Source organism: Magnolia sinica, chromosome 13 (genome assembly GCF_029962835.1).
Source record: "Magnolia sinica isolate HGM2019 chromosome 13, MsV1, whole genome shotgun sequence".
In the NCBI taxonomy this organism is placed as follows: Eukaryota; Viridiplantae; Streptophyta; class Magnoliopsida; order Magnoliales; family Magnoliaceae; genus Magnolia; species Magnolia sinica.
Window position 1 is genome coordinate 37806767 of NC_080585.1, and position 6996 is coordinate 37813762.

Consider the following 6996-nt stretch of genomic DNA (forward strand, 5'->3'; position numbering starts at 1 on the left):
TTACCCTTTGGGACCTACACAAGATGGCAGGACTCCTTATAACGGGTCACTTTTATGATGAATATATCCCCATGAATGAAGAGTTCTCACATTTTTCGCCTTCTAAAAGACAGGCATTAGTATCTGATGCCTTAGTCGAATTGTTCAGAGAAATGTCCAAATTTCCTAACATCAAGAAGATTCCCCAATTTCTCACTTTTCTCAAGAGCTACGGTATAGTTCTTCACCTCATATCATAATTTTATGCATTTTACCGATACTCATCTTACTTATCCTTTTCTTCTTTTCTTTATAGATTCAAAAATAGTCATTCTGATGACTTGGAGAACGCTCATCGCAGAATAAGGAATCCTTCGGAATATACTCCCAAGGGTGAATTGGCAGCCTTCCTTGCATATTGGCTCAGTATATTCATGCTTCCAAGCTCCAAATGGGTTGATGCCATTAGACCTTCCATATTTATTGTCGCGGGAGGACTAATAGAGGGTCGGAAATATTTACTAGCACCCCCTGTTCTTTGTTCACTATATAGGGCTTTTGGTGATGTGGCTACTCATTGTTAGAACCCATCTATCGAAGTCAGCTGGGCATTTACACCATGACATTACTTTTCTGGGCGGCTAGGTGTTTATTTTCCTTGGATGTATGATGACCCAGAGAAAGCCTATGTTCATCCTTATAAATTCTATTGTGTCCTTATCAGAAGAGAGTGATGCCGAAAAGAATGTATGAATGGGTGATCAACATGATCGAGTCAACTGATGCTATCCACTTTTATCAAATTTCATTCTCCCAATATATTGTGGATCATGAGACTTTTGATGACGAAAAACTTCCTCTGGCTAAACATGCTTTCTTTATTTCGATACTGTCCAACAATCTGCCATTGCGAGAAGGCAGCGAATTCTGGAGAGAACCCTACTACCCAAGCAGGTTTGCACGACAATTTGAATATGATCAAACCATTTCTGAGCATCCTGAAGTGGTGACTCACACCATGATGAGTTACGGTGTTGGACCCTATAATTGGGGATTAATTTGGAGACAGTTGCTTGAGCGTGAATTAATTTGAAATTCATCATTGTTGGCTTTGGATGTTTTGTTCGCACAACATACCAATGGATGAGATGGTGGGCACACCAATCTTTCCTAATTCGTCACTATATGCTAGTGGATTCTCCCATAAAGATACCTGCTCCTAGAATCAGAAAACGCAATCTCGTAGAAGTTGTAGGACATACTGTCGAATGAGACCGTGTTCCCGCTCCTGGTGAAGCCCGTGTAAAATTTTTTTTATAAGAATCGATTCATGAGATTAAGCCTGCCAACACTCTTGAGGGTTGGATTGCCCATGGATTTTCCTTAGAGCATTTGAAGGCTCAAAGAAGGCATACTGGCTGGGAAGATACTACTACAAATGCTGCCGAAATTTCTCATATTCCTACACTTACTGATCCAACTCAAACTCCAGCGGCTGCTGGATCCTTCGAACTTCAAACAGTATCTCCATCTGTTCCTTGACCACCGTCTGTTTTCAGAGATTCGTCATCTCCTATTTTCAGATCACAAACTCGGGCAAGGTCTTCTGTATCTCCTATGATTGCTGCCACAAAAGATCCTACCCCTACTGATAAGCGACAATCTTTGCAGAAAGGAAAATAGGTGGCCGTTGAAGAGCCAATCATGGATTCATCGTCATCTTCATCATCATTAGAGAAAGAAAGTGAAGGGTCCTCTTCTAGTGACTCTTCTTCTACCGAAAATGAATCATCCACTGGAGACTCAGGAGAAGAGGGTGAATTGAATACAAATAAAGAAGGAGAAGAAGAAGGAGAAGTGGACATAGATGATGATGAGCATGTCGTTACAGCTACTGAAGTTGACGAAGAAGTCCCTCAAGAGGATGCTATTCCCCATATCATGGTTACAAGAGCTGACGAAGAGGAAGAGCCTCTTGATTATGGAGAGTACGAAGATGTACCTGGAGCTGGCTTGATTATATCATTCAGTAGCAATTATTCTCCTCTTCCACGTATAATGCTTTCAGATCCTCCGGCTAATACTGCAACAGTTCTAGGGGCTCCCAATTTCCATAGGCATGGTTCAAGCCATCACGACTACTCCATCTAGTAGGCGCTCAGCTAGAGCATCTCTTGAGCCCCTAGTTAAAACTAGCACAGTGGCTCATGAAATAGTTTTCCCGATAGAGCCAGTTAATACTACTACTCTAACTACGGTTGCATCTGGCACCGAAGCCAGAGCACCATCTTTTGTTGACATGACTTCAGACATGCTTGGCCCCTCTTTTCTTCCTGAAGAAATGCAGCCTGTAGAGACTCCAATCCCTGCTCCAAGGATTTCGACGACTAAAGGTATACTTTATTCAGTCCCCCTATTTTACAATAGTATCTCGCAATTCATCTTCTGATTCATGCTTTCTTTTATATATGTTTTGTAGTTCACCTTGTTTCCAGCGGCTTCGCAAGTTCCAACTTTGTTGCCACTATCTCGAATATAATATCCTTAGAGAAGATTCCTCCTCCTCCACTAATTTTGTTGAAGAGTTCTTTATCAGTAACCATATATATTTTCAAAGATCCAACCCAATGGTCAAATTTGGAAACAGTACTAGTATCCCTAGAAAATGCTACGAGGATAACAAAGATTAACATTTCTCCCTTGCGCGAATCTCTTTCTCATTTCTACGAGACATTTCGCAAATTAGGAGCTGCTCAAGACATGACTGTCGCTCCTAAAATTCTTGCTCGCCAAAAAGAGTTATCGCAACTTAGAGATAAAGTTTCCTGGGCAGTAACAACAATCTTTGGGTATGATAAAGAATACAACTCTCTCGAAGAGCAGGTGAGAGCTTCCAAGCATTCTTTGACAATCATAAGTGAGACGATTTTGAGCCTTAAACAACAACTCTCTTATTTGGAGGCCCAACAGCATGAAGCCAACTTGAGGACCGGTAAGCTTGAAGCTGATATTGAGGTCAATAGGCGAATAGTTGATCTAGAACGATCAGAGATTTTGAAGGGGGAAGCAACAATAATTTCTCTGGAGCAAGAACTAACTGACTTTCCTGATCAAGTTAAGCTCATCGTCGATGCTAAGTTGGACAATGCAGCTGCAGAAGTTCAATTAAAGGAGGATTTTCGACGATACATGCTTGCATTAGGAATGTCAGAAGATATATGAATTTTCTTTTATGCCTATTATCACCTTCATACTTGTTCTTTAACATCATGAATGAATTTTGATAATTCAAAATTTTTGTCAATATATGAGGAATGATCAGTTCCTACAAATGTGCTTCTCTATGGTATCCTTAATTGTTAGTATGATGTTGCTTACATGTTTTCTTTTTATAGACGGTGTTCAATTTCTATTTTAGTTAGTTTCACGCACAGTTTAAGCTCATGAGTAGTGGAGAGATCACAGTTTTTCAGACTCATAAGTAGTTGGAGTTGGGTCTTACGTGAATCGCCTCTGTAACTCTCTAGAGTTTACTAGGCTTATCGCGGCCTAGGAGTTCACAAACTGCGATCCATCAGAGAGGCCCAATGAAGCTATCTGGATAGTGAACTCGGTGGGTTTTACGCACAGGGTTGGCCGTAGTAACTCTCTAGAGTTCACGGGGAGCTCAAGGCTACCTTTAGGTACTAAATCCAAGGCCACCAGTCCATCAATGAAGGGTCCTCTTGCTTTAGAGACCTATCCTCATGAGTTACTACAGAAATTAAGCCAGAGATCTGGGGAGTCATCTTGCTTCGGAGACTCACTTTTTCTTCGTCTGCCAGGTTAGACCCATTCACGAGAGGGCATTTTCTCACCAGCTCTCGCGACGCTGTCGGAAACTGTACAGACGGCATGGGTCTTATGTGTTTGCTTCACCAACTGCCCGCATGGGTGCATGTGATGCTCTCTACGAGCTTTTTAGGGCCACAGTCTTCTCACTACTACCCGCATGATTTCGTTACTTCGATGATAATGGCAGGTCATATATATAGTTGGCCATATAGGGTCAGCTCTGCTACTATAAATGATGGATCACCATCGTTGTCTACCATAGGACTTATACGTGGTTGGCTTTATAAGCTTATTCCATTGCCATAAATGATAAATCACCATCATTATCTGCCTTAGGTCTTATATGTGGTTAGCTTTATAAGCTTATTATACTGTCATAAATGATAGATCACCATCGTTGTCTGCCGTAGGACTTATATGTGGTTCGCTTTATTAGCTTATTCCACTGCCGTAAATGATAAATCGCCATCATCAATGATATTTATATGTAGTTGGCTTTATAGGCCTGTTAAAAATAATAAATCGAAACTGATATATCGCCATTGCTAATGATATTATAACATTCTTATTGTTAGAATAGTATATCAACTTGGCGATGATATCAATTTCGATAAATTTAGATAATAAAATAGCCTTTGTTTCGGAAATATGGCGATGGCGATGACAGTTTTTGACGATTTGATGGTAATCATTGGCGCTTTTCATTTAACGATAATCATTGACGCTTGGCAGGATAATCATTGACGCTTGTCAGATGATCATTGGCATTTGACATTTGGCGCTTGACCAATAACCTTTGGTGCTTGACCGATAACAATTGGCGCTTGAGAATTTGGCACTTTTATTCATGTACAGGGAGAAATACAAAGTTTTGACTTTTGAAGCTTCTCTATTTTTTGTTTGTCTTGCCCCCTTTCAGTTTTGAAGCATTATGCCTGTCACGCCCCAAACACGGAAACCGAGCTCACAAAATTTTCGATTGCCGAGTCCGGTGCCGACAACCTTTGTAGTACCCCATTCTCGGCTCTCAGCATCCATACGCCAGATTTCGATCCTGAGATCCTACAAGGAGGATTTTTCAATATGAATTTTTTTTAATAATAGAGCATAACCACAAGTTTACCCAAATCACAAAAGGCAACATCATCATCACATATCCACTAATATAAATATTTGAGTACAATACTAAAAAGGGAAAGACATATATCAAAATCAAATCTCTAGAAGACCACTGCACGCTTCAAGCTCAATGCTACTGCAACCTATCGTCACCTGCATGCATCTATCATGCATAAGCTTATAGAAAGCTTAGAGGGTGGTGTAAGTGTGTGTATGAGGAAAGTGTCAAGCACACAATTATCAGAGTAAGTGAAAATACTGACAAGTTCATAAATCACTTAATATCAGAGTAAATAGAAGTACTGACAAGTTCATGAATCATACGATATCAGAGTAAATAAAAGTACTAACAAGTTCATGAATCATACGATATCAGAGTAAGCAGAAATTACTAATAAGTTCATGAGTTCTACAATATCAGAGTACGCAATATAGATCAACTATGCAAATGAGGAGTCATAGAGAGTCAAATATCAGATGCCGAGGGTATAATGCAATATGTAAATCTTGCTAAATCTGTCTAGGTCATATAAGTATAGAAAACATAACAACTCAAAATGTCATATGCATGCGGATGCAATATGCGATGCGAATGAAATGACCAAGGTGGAGTGTGAGGTCGGGATGATAGTATGTAGTATCACAGGCTACGGTGTCTATCACAAGGAACTTCTATCCAAACCAGCCCCATACCTAAATTTGGATAGTCAGACTCAATGTAGTAAACTCCTGGTCTCAAGTTAGTTGCGCGCCCAACCGAATTCGTGGCCATGCGAAGGTACACGTAACAAATAGTTACGCACCACCAACCTAAGTGGATAGTGAATGCATGAGTGAATGAATATGTAATTCCTGCTTAATAAGTCCATATATCAGTACGGTTCTTCTCTGGAATCATCATCGGGGTCTAGTACACTCCACACCACCTGCCGCCCCATCAAGCGCATAACTGGGTAAGTGGAAGAGACATCACTATTCGCCTGTCCAGTAGTCTGCCAATACCTACCCGGCTCATCGATAGCGGACTCATTCCTCGAGCTAGTTAAACTCACCCTAGCTATGCCTACTCCCTCGGGTGGGTAAGGCTACACCCCCTCCCAACCAACCACGACACAGTGAGAGACGCGGCCTCCTGGTATCCGTCACTCGGGTGCTCATATATATCCACTCGGTCTCGACATTGGGGCGTCCTCTGGAACCAAGAGGGTTTTAGGGATTTTCACCCAGGGCCATCTATGACAGCTCGATGCTCGAATCAAACATTTTCGGTGTCTCATTTGGCCATCCACGATATGCCTGTGGAGGCTACGACCCTAATATCGCTAGGGCGTATAGTAATCACAATACAGAATGTAAGATGCATGAGTCATACAATCCAGTCATGCATCAATCCTGCGCATACCGTGTGCTCATGTGAGATAACCTCCGCCTATCAGGAAGTCTCATAACAACCTGCTCAATAACAAATGCAATGGTCAACCACATCCCATAACAAACATGCAAATGATGCGTATGGGCATATATCATGATGCTTTGCTGTCACATACTCATAATCGGTATTAATAACCGGCATCGACAATCAACCTTGACAATGTGGACATTTAACCAACATTTTTCCCAAGGAATGGGCCATATAGAGCCTAACAAACAATGGATTCATGGCCTCCCACAAGGGCCAAATATATAACACCATGGGCCTCACTCAAGAGCTTAATACACATCATGATGGGCCTCACTCATGGGCCACATATACATCAAGTGGGTCGCATCTCATGGGTCTAATATACATCGCAATGAGCCTCTCATATGGGCCTAATATACATTAAGTCGAGCCTCATCATATGGGCCGAAAATATATCACAATGGGTCACGTCCCATGGGTCTCGAATACGTCACAATAGGCCTCGGCAATCAGAATCGGCCTCAATAATTGGCCTTGACAATCGGCATCGATAATGAGCATCGATAATCGGCACCGACAATTAGTATATAAATAAGGCGGGGTCCATAGATGAACATCTGATCAACCATAATATAAAGATCGGCCCACGGCCGTGATTATAT